At 43.2% G+C, this 22593-nt stretch overlaps 1 protein-coding gene and 1 pseudogene across 6 annotated transcripts in view; one reads left to right on the top strand and one right to left on the bottom strand.

Moving 5' to 3' along the window:
• The window catches only part of ME3 (malic enzyme 3), a 216541-nt gene that overhangs the window by 150875 nt on the left and 43073 nt on the right, over positions 1–22593 (bottom strand). The window contains exon 2 of one of the 6 annotated variants that reach the window (XM_027580267.1): positions 4410–4489. The exons of the other annotated variants lie outside the window; for them this stretch is intronic. The gene's annotated coding sequence lies outside the window, so the exon portion shown is untranslated. The remainder of the gene's footprint in view (positions 1–4409; positions 4490–22593) is intronic. 6 annotated transcript variants of the gene reach the window in all.
• On the top strand, positions 7719–12641 carry LOC113914370 (annotated as a pseudogene).

Raw genomic sequence — 22593 nt, 5'->3', positions numbered from 1 at the left:
GTATTAGAAGTCCTAGCCACAGCAATCAGACAACAAAAAGAAATCAAAGGCATCCAAATCGGCAAAGAGGAAGTCAAACTCTCACTCTTTGCAGATGATATGATACTATATGTGGAAAACCCAAAAGACTCCACCCCAAAACTGCTAGAACTCATACAGGAATTCAGTAAAGTAGCAGGCTATAAAATCAATGCACAGAAATCAGTGGCATTCCTATACACCAACAACAAGACAGAAGAGAGACAAATCAAGGAGTCGATCCCATTCACAATTGCACCCAAAACCATTAGATACCTAGGAATAAATTGAACCAAAGAGGCAAAGGATCTGTACTCAGAAAACTATAAAATACTCAGGAAAGAAATTGAAGAAGACACAAAGAAATGGAAAAACGTTCCATGCTCATGGATTGGAAGAACCAACATTGTGAAGATGTCAATGCTACCTAGAGCAATCTACACATTCAATGCAATCCCCATCAAAATACCATCCACTTTTTTCAAAGAAATGGAACAAATAATCCTAAAATTTGTATGGAACCAGAAGAGACCCCGAATAGCCAGAGGAATATTGAAAAAGAAAAGCAAAGCTGGCGGCATCACAATTCCGGACTTCCAGCTGTATTACAAAGCTGTCATCATCAAGATAGTATGGTACTGGCACAAAAACAGACACATCGATCAATGGAACAGAATCGAGAGCCCAGAAATGGACCCTCCACTCTATGGTCAACTTATCTTTGACAAAGCAGGAAAGAATGTCCAGTGGAAAAAAGACAGTCTCTTCAACAAATGGTGTTGGGAAAATTGGACAGCCACATGCAGAAGAATGAAACTGGACCATTTCCTTACACCACACACAAAAATAGACTCCAAATGGTTGAAAGACCTAAACGTGAGACAGGAGTCCATCCAAATCCTAAAAGAGAACACAGGTAGCAACCTCTTCGACCTCAGCCGCAGCAACTTCTTCCTAGAAACATCACCAAAGGCACAGGAAGCCAGGGCAAAAATGAACTATTGGGATTTCATCAAGATAAAAAGCTTTTGCACAGCAAAAGAAACAGTCCACAAAACCAAAAGACAACTGACAGAATGGGAGAAGATATTTGCAAATGACATATCAGATAAAGGGCTAGTATCCAAAATCTATAAAGAACTTATCAAACTCAACACCCAAAGAACAAATAATCCAATCAAGAAATGGGCAGAAGACATGAACAGACATTTTTCCAAAGAAGACATCCAAATGGCTAACAGGCACATGAAAAAGTGCTCAACATCGCTCGGCATCAGGGAAATCCAAATCAAAACCTCAATGAGATACCACCTCACACCCGTCAGAATGGCTAAAATTAACAAGTCAGGGAACGACAGATGTTGGCGGGGATGTGGAGAAAGGGGAACCCTCCTACACTGTTGGTGGGAATGCAAGCTGGTGCAACCCCTCTGGAAAACAGTATGGAGGTTCCTCAAACAGTTGAAATTAGAGCTACCATTCAATCCAGCAATTGCACTACTGGGTATTTACCCCAAAGATACAAATGTAGGGACCCGAAGGGGTACGTGCACCCCAATGTTTATAGCAGCAATGTCCACAATAGCCAAACTGTGGAAAGAGCCAAGATGTCCATGAACAGATGAATGGATAAAGAAGAAGTGGTATATATACACAATGGAATATTATGCAGCCATCAAAAGGAATGAGATCTTGCCATTTGCAACGACGTGGATGGAACTGGAGGGTGTTATGCTGAGTGAAATAAGTCAATCAGAGAAAGACATGTATCATATGACGTCACTGATATGAGGAATTCTTAATGTCAGGAACAAACTGAGGGTTGCTGGAGTGGTCGGGGGTGGGAGGGATGGGGTGGCTTGGTGATGGACATTGGGGAAGATATGTGCTACGGTGAGCGCTGTGAATTGTGTAAGACTGTTGAATCACAGATCTGTACTTCTGAAACAAATAACGCAACATATTTTAAGAAAAAAGAAAAAGAAGGAGATAGCAGGAGAGGAAGAATGAAGGGGAGTAAGTCAGAGGGGGAGACGAACCAGGAGAGATGATGGCCTCTGAAAAACAAACTGAGGTTTCTGGAGGGGAGGAGGGTGGGGAGATGGGTTAGCCTCGTGATGGTTATTGAGGAGGGCACATTCTGCATGGAGCACTGGGTGTTATGAACAAACAATGAATCATGGAACAGTACACCAAAACAAATTATGTAATATATGGTGATTAACATAAGAATAAAAAAATAAAAAAAATATCATCAACTTTTTTCACAGAGCTGGAACAAATAATCCTAAAATTTGTATGGAACCAGAAAAGATCCTGAATAGCCAGGGGAATGTTGAAAAAGAAAACCAAAGCTGGTGGCATCACAGTCCTGGACTTCAAGCTGTATTCGGAGCTGTAATCATCAAGACAGTATGGTACTGGCACAAAAACAGACACATAGATCAATGGAACAGAATAGGGAGCCCAGAAATGGACCCTTAACTCTATGGTCAACTAATCTTCGACAAAGCAGGAAAGAATGTCCAATGGAAAAAAGACAGTCTCTTCAACAAATGGTATTGGGAAAATTGGACAGTCACACATAGAAATATGAAACTGGACCATTTCCTTATACCATACATAAAAATGCACTCCAAATGGATGAAAGACCTAAATGTGAGACAGGAGTCCATCAACATCCTATAGAACACAGGTAGCAACCTTGGCCACAGCAACTTCTTGCTAGACAGGTCTCCAAAGGAAAGGGAAACAAAGGCAAAAATGAACTATTGGGACCTCATCAAGATAAAAAGCTTTTGCACAGCAAAAGAAACAGTCAACAAAACCAAAAGACAACTGACAGAATGGGAGAAGATATTTGCAAATGACATATCAGATAAAGGGCTAGTATCCAAAATCTATAAAGAACTTATCAAACTCAACACCTAAGGAACAAATAATCCGATCAAGAAATGAGCAGAAGACATAAACAGACATTTCTGCAAAGAAGATATACAAATGGCCAACAGACACATGAAGAAGTGCTCAACATCGCTCGGCATCAGGGAAATACAAATCAAAAACCACAACGAGATACCACCTCACACCACTCAGAATGGCTAAAATTAACAAGTCAGGAAATGACAGATGTTGGTGAGGATGTGGAGAAAGGGGAACCCTCCTACACTGTTGGTGGGAATGCAAGCTGGTGCAGCCACTCTGGAAAACCATATGGAGGTTCCTCAAAAAGTTGAAAATAGAGCTACCTTAAGACCCAGCAATGCACTACTGGGTATTTACCCCAAAGATACAAATGTAATGATCCAAAGGGGTACGTGCACCCCAATGTTTATAGGAGCAATGTCCACAATAGCCAAACTATGGAAAGAGCCAAGATGTCCATCGACAGATGAATGGAAAAGAAGCGGTATATATATATATACAATGGAATACTACTCAGCCACTAAAAAAAATGAAATCTTGCCCTTTGCAGTGATGTGGATGGAAATAGAGGGTATTATGCTAAGTGAAATAAGTCATCAGAGAAAGAAAATTATCATATAATCTCACTCACATGTGGAATTTAAGAAACAAAACAGGGGATCATAGGGGAAGAGAGGAAAAAATAAAACAAGACAAAACCAGAGAGGGAGACAAACCATAAGAGACTCTTAATCTCAGGAAACAAACTGAAGTTTGCTGGAGGGGAGGAGGTGCGGGGATGGGGAAACTGGGTGATGGGCATTAAGGAGGGCACGTGATGTAATGAGTACTGGGTGTTATAGAAGACCGATGAATCACTGACTTCTACCTCTGAATTCCTCTCTGCCCCTTCCATGCTTTGGCTCCCACTGTCCTGGAGTGTCCAGCCTCAATCCTCTGGTAAATCTTACTCATCCCAAGTCTAACTCAAGTCTTAGCCCTGGGATAAAGCCCTTTGGCTACTCTCGTCCACCCCTTCCTCCATTTCCCAAAATGTTTTCCATTCTTAAAGTTAGAATCACACCCCAAAAGAAAGACAGTGGTTAAAGGCCATTCCTTAGCATTTGTGTTCGCAAGCACCCTCCTCCACTACCAGAGACCTGTAGGACATAAAATTGTAATTATGAGAAAGTAAACTGTGGCTCATCTAAAAAGAAGGCAGAACAAGAGTTGTTCCTAGAACTTTGGAAAAAAAGATTCCTTCTCTTTTTAACTTTTGGGTTCACATATAAGCAAGGGTTCAGCTGGAAAGCTGTGGGTTAATATGGTTGTAGTTAATGACTGGCCATGTAGCCATAGGCAAGTTACTCAGCTTCTCAGAGCCTCAATTTATTAACCTGTAAATGGGTTAATAATACCAATTCCACAAGATCATCAGAAGGTCGTTTAAATCATTTGTGTATTCATTCAACATATTTATTGCCTACCTTACTGTGTGTCAGGCACTCTGCTAGGGGCTGGGCTGTGGCAGTGCACAAGACAGGCACAGCCCTTGCCTTCCTGGAGCCTGCAGATCAGAGGGAGAGATATTATAGAAATAATATCACAGTAATTCCCTGTGTAATAATCTAGGGAGCCAGGCACCAAGCTTGGCATCTGGTTCAGATGTATTCCCAATACACACTAAGTTAGTTCTCTCACTTTCTTAACTTTGCCCAGAGAGAGGTAATACGTCCTGTTTGCAAGTATATGCGAGTTCCTTATTTCCAAAGTGGTCAGGGCTCTCGCTGTAAACAGGTGCCATGTCAGGCCCTCACAAACACAGATGGGGCACTGAGGAGACCACTGCAAGGTGACTAAATTCATGTTCTCTCCAGGCTCCTGAGTCAAAGGAGACTCAGTAGTAAATGACCACATCAAGGCACATACCTCAACCTCCAAAAACCTGTGGCTCACTAGAGCAGAAAGGGCAAACACCAACCGACGGGGTAAGGCATTGTCCCAGGCCCTGGGCCGTGAGGGGGCAAAAATGGCAGCCTCCAGTGGGGCCTGGGAACGCTGCGACTGGCCTCTCCACGGCCCGTCCATCCACTGGAATATGAAGGGTGGGGGAGGGCCCTTGACTAATGCGCTCAATCCATTTCTGGTGAAAGAAAGCCTGGGTTCCCCTCAGGTTTCCTCATGAGTGACAATGGAAATTAAAGACCTCTGGGCACAAAGGCTTTCTTAACTCCCTAGTGCCCTAGGACAAAAGAATCAGGCCCAGGCACTGTCCCTGCTCTCTGTGGGGTGGTGACTGTGTGTCCTGAGCCACTGGAGAGAGACGTCCTCCCCTGCCCTTTGTCACCTCCCAGGACCTGCTCTGTGCCCTTGGCACCTGCACCACTGGGGAGACCACCTGAGCCAGGAGGTCCGAACACGAAAGCTCCTTCTTTTATTCCTTTAGCAGCAGATGGTAGGCAATAAATCTTGCTGGCCTGGGATTAGCGGCATCCTTATTTTGGACACTGACTAGAGAATCAATTGCTCTCTCTTGGTGCTGACCTCTCTGTCACCCACACCGCCCTAGAGCTCTAAAAATAACTGTCAGATTTACTGCAAGTGTTTGTTTACAAAAGTCTGACTCCCCATTTAGACTCTTAGGTTTCCTTATGGCAGGTACTGTGTCTTACTTATTTTTACCTTAGTGCTTGTGTTGTAGTAGGAGCTTAATACATGTTTGGGAAGGGGGAGAGGGAGAACGAATGAATATAAATGAATGAATGAACAAATATTGGTCTTTAGGGCTGGACAACAGGATTAGGAGATGCCAAAGTGGACTTGAAGGACTCTGCTGGGTCCTCAGAGTTTCCACAGAGGTGTGAAGCAGGGAGTGTCGTGGGAATAGGGGTCTGTCTTGCTTCGGATGTGCTGCCCCCCAGCACAGTGACGGGGTGAGGGGCTACGGCACTTTTGCGCATGGCCCCAAACCGGGAGGGGGCTCGGCCCACATGGGACCTCAGTGTTACTGCGGACAGAAGGGTCATGGACACGATCAAAGAAGAGCTTGTGGTTCAAGTTTGAAAAGGACATCATCAGACAACCTGGCAACCTCCCAGCACAGACCATCAACAACTCGATGGAGAGACTCCTGTGACTTCATCTCTTTACTCACCTAGAGCCTGTCTGTTAAGCACCTCCTATGCACGGGGCTGTGTGGGGCAGTGGGGGTATAGAAATGAAGTAGAGAAAGTCCCTTCATTAAGGAGCTCACATCCCAGGGATGGAGACAAAGTTAAGAATAGGAAACAATTCAAGATGTTAAGCACACAGAGAAATGTATCAAGCGCTTTGGGGTAGAGGGTAGGGAGAGAATGATTCTTCTTGAGGGCTGGGGTGAGCAGTGGGAAAGGCTTCATAGAGAAGCGACATTTGAATTAGACCTTAGACCTGGAATTTGGACATTTCTTTAAGCCTAGAGGCAGGAGAGGGAAAGCAGGGCAGGCTTTCTGAGGGAATAGGAAGAGATCTGGGGAGGGGGATCATACTGGGAGCGGGCAGGGCTGAGGGGCAGTGGTATGACAGGCAGCAGGATTTGCGGGGTGGGAACAGGTCTGACCAGATCGAAATGCAGGTCTTAGCCTGCAAGCTTTGCTTTGGAGGCAGCAGGGAGCTCCTAAAAGGTTTTAAAGCATAGTCTCCATGTGCCATGCTAAGGAATGTTAACTATCCTGTAGGCAATGGGGAAGGCAGTCAAGCACGCAGGTGCAGGTACAGATCCAATCTTCACATTAAAGAGCCCTCTGGCAGCCAACCAGAGGACCAGGGAAGGGAAGAGCCTGGAGGCCACAAGGCAGTGATAGGCTCCTGCCACTGTCCAGGTGAAGGAGGAAGATGCTCTATACCAGGGCAGAGCAAACAGAGTGGAAGAAAAGGGATAGCTTCAAGGTACATTTCAGAGGGAGAGAAAGCAAGATATGCTGCCTCCTTGTGTACTGAACTATTTGGGGGAAGGTAGAAACCGTGCAGGCCTTGGATGTCTCAAGCCAGGGAGACCGAGGTCAGTCCCCATTTCTATTTCTCAGCACTGCTTAGGTATCTGTGCTGGAGTCCTCACAGTCTCCCTGACACTTTTCCTTTCCTGGGGTCTGATTAGCCATGCCAGCATTGGAGGAGTTGCCTGACATCAGCCTTCATGGTTTGGAATGCGGCAAATGACTGTTCTATTCTGATTCCGAGTCTCTACAGATCTCCTGTTATGGGTTGAATTGTTTCCCTTCTCCGACATGCCCCCCCCCCCCCATTCATGTGCTGCAGTCCTAACCCCTAGTTCCGCAAAACATGACTGTATTTGGAGCTAAGACTTTTTTAGAAGAGGTAATTAAGTTAAAATTGGGTTGTTCCAGTGGATCCTAATCCACTATGACTGGTGTCCTTAAAGAAGAAGAGATTAGGACACAGACAACACAGACAGAGGGAAGACCACATGAAGACACAGGGAGAACACAGCCGTGTACGACCAAGGAAAGAGGCTTCAGAAGAATCCCAACCTGCTAACACCTTGATCTTGGACTTCTAGCCTTCAAAATTGTAAGAAAATTAAGTTCTTTTGTTTAAGCCACACGGTCTGTGGCACTTTGTTATGGGAGCCCCAGCACAGTAATACACCTCCTGTATACAAAATCTCATGCAGAGGCCAAGCCTGCCTGAAATCAGAATAAGCAAGGGCTGGGAACTGGGGCCATGTTCCCTCCTGTTATTTCTCCAGCCAGTCCAGCTTCTCCACTGGTCACTTTTGTTACTGTAGTCACAGCACCATGACAACAGACAGGCAGGTAAGTCCAAAGAATTCCATCACGGAATGAGAATGGCACTGGGTTGTTACCAGCAGTGGACTGGTGCTTTTCTCTAGTCCCTCAAATGGTTCACAAAGCTGACAACAACCCAGCTCTCAGCACAGGGTTAAGACGAGGATTCAGTGTGACCATGAATGAGAAGATAACAGAGAAGGGGCATGGAGATGGAGTCTGTGGATTAGGCTCACTGCGGGAAAATGACTCCCCTCTGTGCACCCGCGCTGCGGTTCACCAGAACCCTGACAAATAAACGCAGCAGACCAGCTATATATGTCAGCCCTGTGCTACACAGAACAGATAGGGTCCCACTCTGGGAACTGACAAGGTCACTCCCAACCTGTCGGGAATTCCACCCTTCATCACAAAATGATCTCACGATGCTCTGCATAGTTTTCTCAAAAGGTGCCACTTTGCTACCCCAGGAGTAAGAATAGTATCAACAGCTATCAGCACATGCTTTCGTTTTATGCTTAATATTTTGTGAAACATACAAGTTTCACAGACCTCACATGAGCTACACAAGGTCTCTGGAACATCAACACACACCTGGCAAGTTGCAGAGAGGGGTCACAAGCCTCAGCTCCAATGGACTCTGAATTCAGTAGGGATTTTGTAACATATATCTTTCCCTAAATTTAAAAGTAATATATGCTTATTATGCACTGAAAAGTTAAGAAAATTAAATAAAAATTACACCTAGTCTCATCACTCAGAGATAAATACCAAGTCATTTGGTCTGTTTTCTTCTAATATCTTTTCTGTGCTTAAGAAAAAAACTTGTTTAAACAAAGTTGAGATCATACTATATATAAAATTTCCAATTCTTTTTTCACTTCAAATTATATAAGCATTTTCCCATATACTAAAACTTCAACTTAAAACATTATTCTACAACTGAAAAAGAGCTCCAACTGATTATCTAATAATTCCTATTTTGTCGAATTGTTTCCCAGCCTTCCCTATTATAAATTATGCTTTGATGAGCACACACTTGATTTGCATTTCTGTTTTTTTCTTCTTATTTTATTTTATTTTTTTTCTGACTGTTTTTTAGATTAAATACTATGGGCCTTTAAAGACTGACAACTCTCATTCATGCATTCAACAAATATTTAATGAGTACCTGCTAGGTGCTGGACAACATTCTAAAAAAATTTCAAAACAGACAAAATATCCCTGCCTTCATGAAACTTACATTCTAAATTTAAAGTCTTTTTAGGTATACTGCCAAATCAGTACATAAGTAGCCGTCCTACTGCATTTTCATTAGCACTGAGGATTATGGTTTAAATTTTTTTTTTGACAATTTCATTACAGTTAATGGCAGTGTTGCATTCTTTAAGGACTTTCCCCCTTTCCTCTCTGCATCCATGTATTTACCAACTCATAAAATACAAGTAGATAAAGAGACGTTTAGATTTCCATCCAAATGGCAAATTTCAGCGTTATTTTTTTCATCCAGTGAGAAAACAATCCCAGCCCCAAATCAGGGATGACAACAGTGAAATCACCCCCTATATTTTGCAAGGGAGCCCTTGATGGTAGTAGGGAAATGATGATGACAAATCTGTGTCTTGTTAGGGTTTGACATGTCTGGGAGCTGAGTTAGCAGCAAGTTTCTCCAGCCAAATGCCCGGTCTCCTTGGGGGACCAGGCAGGACGAGTCAGGTGGGATCTCTGCAGCACAGGACTGAGGTCAGAGTCAAATCAGTTCTTTCACTAAAGCACTTGGTAGGCTATAAAGCACTGAATGGTAGAAGGGAGACCTTTGGAGGATGTTGAAGACTTTGAGTGGGTCTTATCATATGTATGGAAATATATTTTAAAAAGTGAATAAAACAAAATAAAAAATAAGGAAAATGACAATATTATATATAATATATATAATATTTGGGGAGTGTTTTATCATGTGTTAGAAACTTTCAGAATACTCTTTTTACAATACATACATAATAGTGGTTATAATGTATCAGGCGCTGCTTTGAGCACTGTTGACCCATATAATCATTATAACCTGCTTATGATATAGATCCTACCATCTTCATTTGATAGATGAAGAAACACAGTTTAGGTCAGGAGGGATTTACTGAGTATCTTCTGTGAACGAGGCATTGTGTTGGCCCAGGATCACAAAGCTCATGAGTCGGAGGGCTGGGAGTCTGGATCTGGCTCAAGATCTGTCTGAATCCAGGCTCTCATTCTTTCTACTATGTCTTGCTTAAGGGAAAATGTTGTCTTGTTTGGGTTGATGTCTAAGAGGCCACGCTGGCCCAGGGTGCAGTGCTCTTGGAACAAAATGCCAGAGTTAGAAGAACAGAGGCTCGCAGCTGTGCTGTGCTTTGGGGGGGGGCAGTTGTGCTCCTGGCACACCTGGGGGGCCCCCTCTCTACCCCTTCAAGCCCCTGTCACTTTAATACGGTCCAGGTGATTCAGAATATATCTTTTTGGTTCAGATTCCTCCATGCAATGAACAATAGTCTCTAGGAATTCCAAGAAGTGTTGTTAACAATCCTTGGCCTTGGCATTAAAATCAGTTGAACCTTCAGTTATTGAAAATTCTCTTATATTTTTCCCCTGACAACTCGCCCTGTACCTCAGACTGCTTTGATAGCTCCCTTCATGGTTGCCTTCATACTTCAAAACCTATAAAATTACATATTTGAAGGGATTATTCAATTTTTTCCTATGGAAACACACACACCCCATAATGCTTTAATAATGATAACCAGATGGATGGAGGGGTCTTTGACAAGGGGTTTCTTCAGCTAATTTGAGAACATACTGAATTTCAGCTTTTCTGACTAGTGCAAAAATGAGCAGAATGTAAAGTGCCCTGTAAATTTCCTACTTGTGCAATTTTAATACTTTCATCATAGATGAAATATATTTAAAGCCAACTCTCCCCCTTCTCCATTTTTGAAGGCACAGGTTTCGGGTTTTCTTCAGTCAAATCCAGGAAAATGTTTAACCAGAAGGACTGGATACTCCTAAGTAGTTCCCACTCAGAAATCAGCCCGGAACACCTCCAGTCAGTGCATATGCTCTGGCCTCCTTCCTTCCTCTCAGAAGAGTCCAAGAGACTCTCACAAGGCTCCTTACCTACATGTAGAATCAGAAAATACTGGCCAGAAGGGACCTTAACAATCATCTGGTCTACCTCTCTCGAGCTGTTAACAGAGGAAACCAGTTTTAGAAAGGTTCTGGATGTGGCTAAGGTCACGTGCATGGTAAGTGGCAGAGTGTAGACTTGAACCACGTTCTACATGTAATGTTCATTCATTATGTCACCTTGCCTCTCTCTTCTGCTTTCCTTTCCTGTACTTTCTCTCCTTTTTTTGTTACCGCTTTCCATTTCCCCTGTGAGAACCAGGTCTTGGATGACGAGGAGGTGAGTCAAACCACAGTGGATTGGGTTGTGGAGAACAGCCACAACGAGGTGCAACAGGAAACCGAGGAAAGGTTCTGGCAGAGGCAGCCAGAAAAAGTTTGGCTGACAGGTTCAGCATAAGGTAGAGGCTCACGTAGATAGGTGGTGTGCGGAGAGCTGGGAATTCGACATTAGATAATACACAGAAATGTATAAGCAGATTAGATGAGCAGCAGGGAGCAGGAACCCAGACTCAGGAATGGCCTTTCAGTGATAAGGACTTGCATTCATAAGACCTGAGGTGCGGTACCAAGGGATGTGACCACAGGGGTCCTGGTACTGGGGCCTGGATCCAGAAACTGGAATTCAGTCCCAAGGAACATGTTTACAAGTTCAGGTCAGAACCAGCAGTGAACCGCTGCCCAGAGTTCCTTAAATTCTTCCAAACCAGTGTGGCAGGGACAGTTAGTAGTTGAACAAAGAGGCCATGTACCTCCACAAATCTAGCCTCCCTTGCAGATGGACGGGGACCATGGACTGTTTTTAGCCTGTGAGGGCAAGTGGAGATCATGGAAGCCACACATCTTGTTGCTGCTGGGGGGAGGCCCACTAGACACCTACTGAGAACAGGCTTGTTGTGGCTCCTTGTCCCCCCATCCAACTCTGTGAAGTACTGGACACAGCATGGCCTTCCGACATGAGGACTTAATGTCTACCTGGGAAATGCCCTGGAGCATGAGGATAGACCTTGCTGCAAAGGAGCTGTCTCCTAGAAGAAAAAAAGAACAAAGAAGTGTCTCCTCATAAAACCAATGTTCTCTGCACATTATAACTTCTTGTTTTGTTGAGAAACAGCTGAGAACTGGATAAAAAGTAGGGAATTTCTATAGGATATAAATGTAAACATATACAAATATATCAAAATTACATAATGTAAATAGATTAATGTGGATGTAAGCAGATTTACATAGGCATAGATTTACATCTCCTAACTCATTTCGTCCTCTCAACAACTAACTGAGGCAGGTGCAGTTAGGATGCTCATTTTACAGATGAGGAAACTGTGGCAGTTTCTGTAAGTAACCTGGGAGACAGTTAACCCTGGAGTGGAAAATCCAATATGTTAGAGGAAGCTAAGGCCACGCTGGGGTGAGGCCCTCACTTCATCCAGCGACTACACTGTGTCCAACAGCGCCAGCCCAGCCTTCGCACGCGCTTCTCGGAGCTCGTCTGCATCTACTCAGCCCTCACCCTGCTCCACGATGAGGTGACGGTCACACGGAGGATAAGAGCAATGCCCTCATTAAAGGCCGGGTTAAGTGTTGAACCTTTTGGGCCGGGCTTGTTTGCAAAGACCCCGGCCAATGTCAACATCCGGAGCCCCATCTGCAATGTAGGGGCTGGTGGACCTGCCCCCTCCCTGTCCCCCACAGCATGGCTGCCCCAGCCGAGGAGGAGGTGGAAGCAAAGAAGAGTCAGAGGAGGCTGATGACATGGGCTTTGGTCTTTCCGACTAACCCTCTTCTGTAACCTGTTCAATAAAAAGCTGAACTCTTAAAAAAAAAGATAAAGAAAAACCACTACATTAGAAATGACATTTTAATAGATAGTTAAGAAACTATTTAATTTAGTAATTTAAGAAAAATTACTATTGAATATAAATATACCTATTACCATAATTTAAACATATATATATACACACACACACACATATACATATATGTATACACATTTTTTTTTAATGTAGGTTCCACACTCAGCACAGAGCCCAGTGTGGGGCTTGAACACATGACCCTAAGATCAAGACCTGAGCTGAAATCAAGAGTTGGACACTTAACTGACTAAGCCACCCAGGTGATCCTGTATTTTATATATTTTTAAAATTAAAATTAATCACTTAAAAATGCATTTAGGGGGCACCTGGGTGGCTCAGTCTGTTAAGCGTCTGCCTTTGGCTCAGGTGATGATCTCAGGGTCCTGGGATCAAGTCCCACAACAGGCTTCCTGCTCAGCGGGGAGTCTGCTTCTCCCTCTGCCCCTCCCCTGCTCATGCTCTCTCTCTCAAATAAATAAAATCTTTAAAAATAAATAATTTTTAAAAATGCATTTAGTACATTCACAAGTTGTGCAACCAACACCTTTATGTACGTAGTTTTAAAAGAAATGTCCTCGCTGTTAAGCAGTTGCTCTCCATATTCCCATTCTTCCATCCCCCAGACCTAAGCAACCACTCAGCTACTTTCTGTCTCTATAGATCTCACTATTTTGATATATTTATTCTAGATACTTCATCTAAATGGAATCGTATAATCGGTGACCTTTTGGGTCTGCCTTCTTTCACATTAGCGTGTTTCTGAGATTCACCTTGTAGCATGTATCAATGCTTCATTCTCTGGAATGGCTGACTCATCTCCATTGTAAATATACACTATCTGTTCATCCATTCATCTACTGGGGGACATCTGTGCTCCTTCACCTTTTCGCTGCTGTGAAGAGTGCTGCTAGGGATACTCTTACACATGCATTTGTTGGAGTGTCTCTTTTCCACTCTTTTGGGTATCCACCTAGGAGAGGACTTACTGGGTCATACGGTGATTCTATGTTTAACTTTTACAGGAACCCCCACAATGATTTCCACAGTGGCTGAATCACAGCAAATTCCACAGTGGTTGAATCATTTTACATTCTCACCAGCAATGTACAAAGGTTCCAATTTCTCCATATCTTAACCAACTCTTGTTATTCCCGGTGTGGTTTTTTTCGTGTGTGTGTTTTTGCTTTTTTAGTACCGCCATCTTGGTGGATGTGAAGTGGCATCTCATTGTGATTTTGATATGCATTTCTCTAATGATAAATGATGTGGAGTATCTTTTCTTGGGCCACTGGCTATTTGTATATCTTCTTTGAAGAAATGTCTATTCAAGTAACTTTACTCATTTTAAAGTTTGTCTTTTTTTGTTGTTTTAAGAGTTCTTTATATACTTGCAAACATTTTCTCCCATTCTGTAGCTTATTTTGTTATATTAAAGCTGAGTTTCTAAGTCTCTTACTCAAAGAGACTTCCTAGGATATTAAAAAGTTTGCTTTAATATTTATAAATACTGTTATACCCTTGACACTATAGATGTTTGCTATGGAAATATTTGTTACTGAAATTTGTTATTAAACTTTGTAGTTTGTAGTAGAAAAAATTAACAAGTATTTACTAACCATTTGCTATGTCTATGTCTCTTGTCCTCAATGTATTTTAATTTACTTTGGAGCAAAAGACTTTTACTATGGGCATGGCTACAGCATACACAATCCAGTGTGGTGTAAAGTGCTGGAATGAGAGTCAGCTTCATGGCCTGTCGAGCCCAGACAAGGTGCTTTACTTCTGCATCTTGGTTTTCCTCATCTGTAGGACAGGGCTGGTAGTAACTGCTTTGCCTCCCTCCTAAGGCTGTTGTGAGGATCAGATGAGAAAAATGAGAATCTGCACCAAGGAATTCGAGAGCTCTGTGGGATCCCCCTGGTCACCCCAACACACACATGCACACACACAAAAGCACTTCGTAAACTTCATCCACTGTACTGATGTCGTCCTGGGCAAACCAGGTCGGTGGTGTCCTCCTCACAGCATTCCTGGAGTGTTTCCTAAAACACAAGCCTGACTGTGTTACTCTGTCCTCTAAAGCCCTACAGTGGCTCCCTCTCTTCAAAGAGAGACTTGGTGATGTGACTCTTCAACCTTTCTTCTGACTCTGACGCCCAGGGCCCCATGCCAGGCTGTGCCAACCTGGGTTTCCGGTCTGCTCCACCCTCCGTGACTCCTCAGAACACCTGTACATGCTGTTCCACCAGCACTCAGAAGGCTGGATGTACTTCTGAGTCATGGGATCTGACAACCGTAAGCAGGCGTGGGTCCTGTGAAGTCCTCCATCTCAGAGGCGTGATGGAGAGGAGATCACTCTGCTTCTGAAGACTAGTGTGGATGGTGCGACTCCGCCCCCAGTAGCTGTGTGACCTTGGGCCAGCCTCCCTGGGCCTCAGCTTTCTCATCTGTGATTCAGGGGAGCTCAGAGTACTTTTCAGTCTAGGACTTAGCATTTCCTCTATGAACAAGTACTTATTTTTAGCTTTACTGAGGTATAATTGACAAAACAGTAATATATTTAAAGTATACAGCATGATGATTCCATACATGTACACCCTGTGTTGAGTTAATTAATGTAACCATCTCACATATTTACCCTTTTTGTGTGTGTGAGAACACTCCAGTTCTACTCTCTTAGCAATTTCAGTTACACAGTACAGTCACCATGTTATGCATTAGATCAGATCCTTATAACTGAAAGTTCGTACCCTTTTACTGACTTCTCCCTATTTCTCCCACTCCTAGGCAACCACCATTCTACTTTGTTTCTGTGTGTTCACCTTCTTTTTTTTTAAGATTCCACATGTAAGTTTGCCACATGTAGCATTTGTATGAACAGTATTTTTTGTTGAATTACAGTCGACCCTTCTTGAACAACACAGGTTTGAACCGCACAAGTCCATTCTATGTGAATTAAAAAAAAAAATACAATACAGTACTGTAAATGTGTCTTCTCTTATGATTTTTTTTTAAAGATTTTATTTATTTGACAGAGAGAGACACAGCGAGAGAGGGAACACAAGCAAGGGGAGTGGGAGAGGGAGAAGCAGGCTTCCCATGCAGCAGGAAGCCCGATGTGGGGCTTGATCCCAGGTCCCTGGGATCATGACCCAAGCTGAAGGCAGACACTTAACGACTGAGCCACCCAGGTGCCCCCCCTTATGATTTTCTTAATAACCTTTTTTTCTCTAGTTTATTGTAATAACATAGTAAATATAATATATATAACATACAAAATATGTGTTAATCAACTGTTCCTATTATCGGTAAGGTTTCCAGTCAACAGTAGGCTATTTTGGTAGTCAAGTTTCTGGGAAGTGAAAAGTATACAAGGATTTTTAACTGCTTGGGGGTTAGTGCCCCTAACCACCACCTTGTTCCTTCAAGGGCCAGCTGTACATTGAAATCAGTGGTACTTAACAATAGTCATTATTCATTGGTATTTACTATTTCAGGCTCTATTCGACTACATTATTTTTTTTAAAGATTTATTTATTTATTTTAGAGAGAGAGAGTGCAGGGGGGAGGGGGAGCAGGGAGAGAATCTCAAGCAGACTACCCCCTGAGCACAGAGCCTGACATAGGGCTTGATCTCATGACCCTGAGATCATGACCTGAGCCAAAATCAAGAGTTGGACACTTGGCCACCTGTGCCACCCAGACGCCCCTCAACTACGTTATTTGGAATCTTTGTAACAAACTTTTCATAACAGATTTATAAAAATCACGCCTGCTTTTACAGATGGAATGGACAAGCAGCCTCCCTGGGTCATACAGCCAGAGAGGGGGTAGGCGGCTAGGCTTCAAACCCAGACAGTCTGACTCCAAAGCTCAAAGTTTTTTCCTTCAAGTGTCTTCCTCCAGGACACTTTCAATGATTTTCTCCTCCCTGAGTCTGCCTCCACGCCCCAACTTATTGGCCCAGAAACAAGGGACTATTTCTCCACTCCAGCTTTCTAAGAGCTTCCAGAACCGATGTGTGTCCCTCCCAGAGAAGGATCTGGAAGTCCACTGCACGTTGCCACTGAGAAAAGACTCCACCTCCCCATCCCCGCACTCCCACAGCTGTCTGAGCTCATCTGAGAAGAGCAATAACAACATCATATGACACTTACATAACAATGAGCAATTGATCCCAGCAATCCCATAAGTCAAGTGAGGATTGATTTTATGGATAAGGAGACTGAGGCTCAGGAGTTCCCCTGTCCATGACTACATACTTGGCTCCAAGTACATCGCTTCCCCCTGAGCCTTTGACACACCATGTTGAGCTAGAGTTTGGGGAAATCTCTCAGGGACACGCCTTCCTAAGTTTCTCCTTGTAGTCAGCAAAGAGAAAGGGGTATTTCAGGCCACTTTGAGCTACACACACAAGTGCCAGTCAAATGGAAACCTGGCCTTGACCCTGAAGAATCAATCGGTGGTCCGTCTTTGGTGAAGCTATTTTCGGGTCCCCATCAGGGTTCTCAGATTCTGTTACACAGGCTGCCTCCTGTGCCCCCTGAGCTTGACAGTACCTTAGAATACCCCTGACACCCTCAGTGACCGATGTTCACCAGATGCTGCTCGGGCCTTGTGTTCTTACACGGGGATGACGGAAAAAAAAATACACCATTACCCACTGGGAACTGACAGTTCACAGTGCTGATTACTCTTCCCCATACGGGGGAGAGGAGGAATTTCAGTGGAGCGGTGTGGAGACTTTTGTTGGTTGACTGGTTTTGATTTGGAGGTCACTTGTCTGGCTTTGGATTATCTGATGCTTACCCTTCCTGTCTTAATCGCCCCTATTTCTTTTTCTAATCCATGTGTCCCCCAGAGAAAGAAGTGTAAACATGTGAGGTTGTGGTTTTCAGCAAATTTGTCAGGAATCCATGCCAAACCAGGCTGAAAACCTGAAAACCAGTCTGGCACGGAGAACAACTGAAGGATATAGGGTTACATTTCTTGTAAACCAACAGCTTGATTTTCATTTTGGCACATTGCGGGTTTTGTTATCATTGTTGTGGGCTGAGGAATAGGCTTATTTTCCATAGCTGGATTTATGGCTTAATGTAGTGTTGCTTCTTGAAGCTTGCTGAATAAACTCTATTCAATTTATACTCACAGCCATTAAGAATTTGAGCAATCCATTCTTCTCTCAGAGTGATCTTTCTAAATTGCAAATGTGATTGTGCTACTCCTTGTTTGGGATATTCTGGTCAAAAATTACTTTGCAGACTTATTGATTGGGCTGATATTTATCTGGTATTCCTACAGCACTGAGACATAGCTGGCCACTGTTTTGACTGGTTTAGATCCAAACCATACAGGTCATTAAATATTTTGAATATCATACCTCCTTATTAACCTTTACTTCTCCCCTTACCCTGATGGCACTAAGTCAAGCCATTCCAGAAAATACCTCATGCCTTGAATAAACCAAGATCTCTCATCTTCTCATAACTTTGCCTTGGAGACCCCTAGCCTTCCCTGATTCCTCTCATCCTTCAGTGACCTCAGGTCTGTGAGCCCTTCCCTCATCTGTCCTCTCTCCCTTTCCCACCACACACACTGCCATTCTGTCCTCTCCAATTCCATAATACCAATACCACTAATATATATAATGCCAATGAAGGTATGACACCAATGACTTAAGAGACACAGTTTTTTCACTACAGGGGAAAAATATCCCAAAGAGTCAAGTTAATACCACCATCAAGAGGCAAATAGAAAGTAGGTCCTTCCCATAAGAGAGTCACAGAATCTCAGAGTTGGAAGGGATCTAAGGGCCCTCCCCACCCCCTTGGGCAGTATCCTTGATAGATGTTTTTTCAGCTTCCAATCAAGTACTTTCAGAGATGGAGCAGTCAGTGGTTTTTAGAAAGTTTTTCTTTACATTGAGCAGAAGTTGACCTCATACTCAACACTACTTGTATGCCCTTGGTCTGCCTTCTGGAGATGCAGAATAAGTGTACTCCCCAGTCTGCTTGATGGCCATTCGGATACTTGAGGAGGGTACTCCTCTGCTCTCTCTCCCTCAGAAAGAGACTGGGGTTCTGGAATCATTCTTTCAGGCATGCTTGCAAGAAAATCATGCCTTGACTGCCCCATAAGCCAAATTATGTTATTTTCCAAGTGCTTGTCACCAAGCTGTTGTTTGGGGGAACAGAAATACATTTTATCCCAGAGTTGGTTAATTTAAGCATAGCAGTACACTCCCTTAAATATAAGGTTACAAATGAAGAAAATAAAAAACAAAAATAACAGGAGGTATTTCTTAGAGACAGGAAAAGTTCCATACATTCTGTGATAAATCTAGCAGATTAAGTTTAGCAGCAGCTCCTTATTTGTGAAATGCTATGCCTACTTCTAGAAAAGGGACAAAGAGGCAGCCAAAAGTTAAGGCCTGCACATCTCTTGGAGTTCACGCACACTTGCTTAATTTAGGAAAATTCCTAGGAGGGGCCACTGTGGGGAGCTGGAGACCACTCTGAAAGGAAACCCAATTCCAGTAAAATTAAGTATGCATGTGATGGAAGCAGGCTGGGGACTCTCCGAATCTGTTTTGGAAAATGATCCTGGAATTTTTCTCTAAGAATCTACTCAGGATAACGATGTTTTCAAGTATTGTTTAAATGCAGTTTTGCCCAGAAGCAAAGCAATGGACTCAAACACCCTGCAAGCTCCCTCTAGAGGTTCAAGCATGCAGCCGCCAGCAGAGCTCCTGGGCCTGGAAGCCTGCCCCAGTGAACAGAGGGGAATCAACAGACTTATAAGAAGTTATCATTTTTTTCTGTTAATTAGAGCCAAATCTGTTGGCTGAAAAAAATAAATTAGAGAACAAAACAAAACATCACCATTCTCCAAATAAAGCAAGGCTGGGATCAAATACATCGTGAATATACATTCACATAGAAGAGGTAGTAACTGATAATATCCTAAAATTTCAAATGAGGTAATAGGCTGATGATTGACAGTGCAATGAAGAAAGTAAAAGTTCTTGATGCCTCCTAGCTGTGCTAACCTCTAAAAAGGCATGCATCTTCTGGTGAATGGATGCCATAATCAACATGATCATCATTATAGCTACCAATTGTTCAGCACTTTTTATGTGCTAGGCACCGTGCTAAAAACTTTACTCACATTTTCTCATGTAATCTTCACAAGCCCCCTTTTAGATAGATACTATATGAGCACCATTTACAGATCAGGAAGCAGGGACTTACAGGAGTTAAATCCTTTCTACAAATGCATGCAGTTCATATGTGCTGATGTTAGGACTCGAATTCTGATCTGTGCTTTTAAACACAATAAAACAGTGCTTTCTCGTCAGAGGAAACTGGACTCTGCAAGATGAATGACTAGGTCTGAACACTCAACAAACAAGTGGTGCCATTAATGAGAGGTATGTTTGAGAGTGTACATATGATGCCTGGTCCATCCTGGATTTTCAGTGAAAACCTTTGCCTTTAAAATGACCGCCAATCTGACTACCTGTGTCCTGAGTGTGTCCTTCCAGAACACAGAGACCCCTGGGAGGCAGTCCATGCAATTTGATTTTTATATCCTGTCACCTAGACCGGTATGTGCCTTATACTGGGTGCATGAATCAAAGAATGATTGAATGACACTGGCTGTCTTCTAAGAGCTTACAATCTGCTAGCAATGTTCAAGATCTGCACACACACACACACACACACACACACACACACACACACAGAGCCCAGTATAATTATTAGTCAGAAGTAAATTAAAATATGTTAAAGTTATATACCAGCAATTTCACATTCTTTGTTTACATGAAGCCAGAAAATCTTGCCCATGTACAAGGAGACATGTACCAGAATGTTGACTGCAAAATTGTTTCTAATTGAAAAAATTGAGAACAACTAAATAGTTCTCAACAGAGGCCTGGAGAAGTACATTTCAGTTTACTGATATAATGGAATGTTATACATAGTGATTAAAATAAATGGTCTGAAACTGTATTACATGGATAACTCTTAAAGCACAATAAGTAGAAAATATAACAATAATAATAGCTAGCATTCATTTAACACTTAAGTGCCAGGTAGAACTTTATGGGCTTTGCATGTATTAACTCATTTTGTCCTCACAACAAACCTTTGAAAGGTAGATATTATCACCAAACCCATCTTAGAAATGAGGAAGTTGAAAGATACCTACTTTGACATAATTGCGAAGATGTTTAAAGATATGCAAAAGACTATAATTTAAGAATACATCCATATGTATTAAAAGTATTAAAACATGCATGGGAATCATTAAATACCCAAATTATGATGGTGATTACCTTAGGGGTGGTGACAGGGAGAGGGCCGTGATCCAGGAGGGAATTAGAGAGGACATCAAATGTATTTACAATGTTTCATGTAATGACTGCCACATATTCTTTATATTTATACTTCTACTATGTCTAAAATATTTCATAATTAAAAAAATGACCAACAAGCAGAAACTAAACACCTAAATATTAAATAGTCTCAAGATAAAGAAACATTGTTCCTGATTCTGCACAGAGAAAGAGGCATTTATTTATTTATTCATATATATTTTAAGATTTATTTATTTATTTGAGAAAGAGAGAAGGGGGGAGGGGCAGAAGGAGACAGAGAGAGAGTGTTAAGCAGACTCCGCACTGAGCATGGAGCCTGACGCGGGGCTGGATGCGGGGCTCAATCTCACGACCCTGAGATCATGACCCTGAGATTGTGACTTGAGCTGAAACCAAGAGTCAGATGCTTAACCATCTGCGTTACCCAGGGGCCCCCAAAAGGGGCATTTACATTGGGCTAGCAAATGTGGAAATGAGAGCGTACGCCAGGCGAGGAATGTCGTGCATAAAAGTGAAAGATGCAGCAAACTTAGATCGAAAGACATTCTACTTTCTGTTCCAAGTCCCCTGGGGGGTCCAGCCTGAGGGACTTAGCCCCTGGACTTGGTGGCTCCACTGTCTATCTGGCCTCCTTTCTGTGGCTGGAGACTGGGGAACTGGGAGGCCTCAGCCTCTCGGCCTGGGTGGATAGGGGTGGCTGGGAAGGCTTTACTGACATCCTGTGGCTCTCTCTCAGATTGTGTGTGTGTTGAGGGGGAGAGGGGGCGCTTGTCTGCTACCCAAAAGCAGATTGGCTGGGATGAGGAAGTCTGTGTTGACAGGCATGAATAACTACTGACTGAGGGTCTGCTTTTGACTTTGGGAAGAGGTGATGGGGACTCCACTGCAACTCAAAACCCAGACAGTGACAACAGGGCCTAAGTGCTTCGCTGACCAGAACTGAACCTACCGTTGGCCAGAAAGGCCAGGGCACGATGGAAGACTTCACACAGTCCAGTTTTAAGGCAGCTGTGGCTCTGGGTCCAGACAGCCTCCAAGTCCAGTATGGCCCCAGGCCAGATGACACTGTCCTGAACTTGGGCCGCAGACTCTTTACTCCCCACCCCCACCCCTGCCTCCACCCATCCCTCCACCTCCTGTACCTATGGGGACTCCCCCTTGCTCACCTGTTCTCACTGGCTATTCAACTGCTTGGGTTCTGGATCAGAAAATCTGGGACAGCATAACTTATAGCCTTAGGCCACTTTGCCAGAGTCTCTGGGGGTAAAGCTGGTTTCCCAAGTGCACAAAGAGAAGTAGCTGCTCCAAAAACACTTGTCTGACTGATAGAAATGAGTATCTGGTTGGTGCTGCGTTCAAAGGAAGGCATTGCCTTGTCATGCAATGGGAAGCTAGAAGTTAAGTCTGAAGATGGAGCCGTGAGTGTTGGCTCTTCCTCTGCTTCTACATGTCTGATCTCAGACAAGTACTCAGCTTGTCCTAACCTCAGTTTTCT

This window comes from Zalophus californianus, chromosome 11 (assembly GCF_009762305.2).
Source record: "Zalophus californianus isolate mZalCal1 chromosome 11, mZalCal1.pri.v2, whole genome shotgun sequence".
NCBI classification, from domain to species: Eukaryota; Metazoa; Chordata; class Mammalia; order Carnivora; family Otariidae; genus Zalophus; species Zalophus californianus.
The sequence above is the reverse complement of the archived record's forward strand: the minus strand, read 5'-3'. Positions and strand labels throughout refer to the sequence as shown.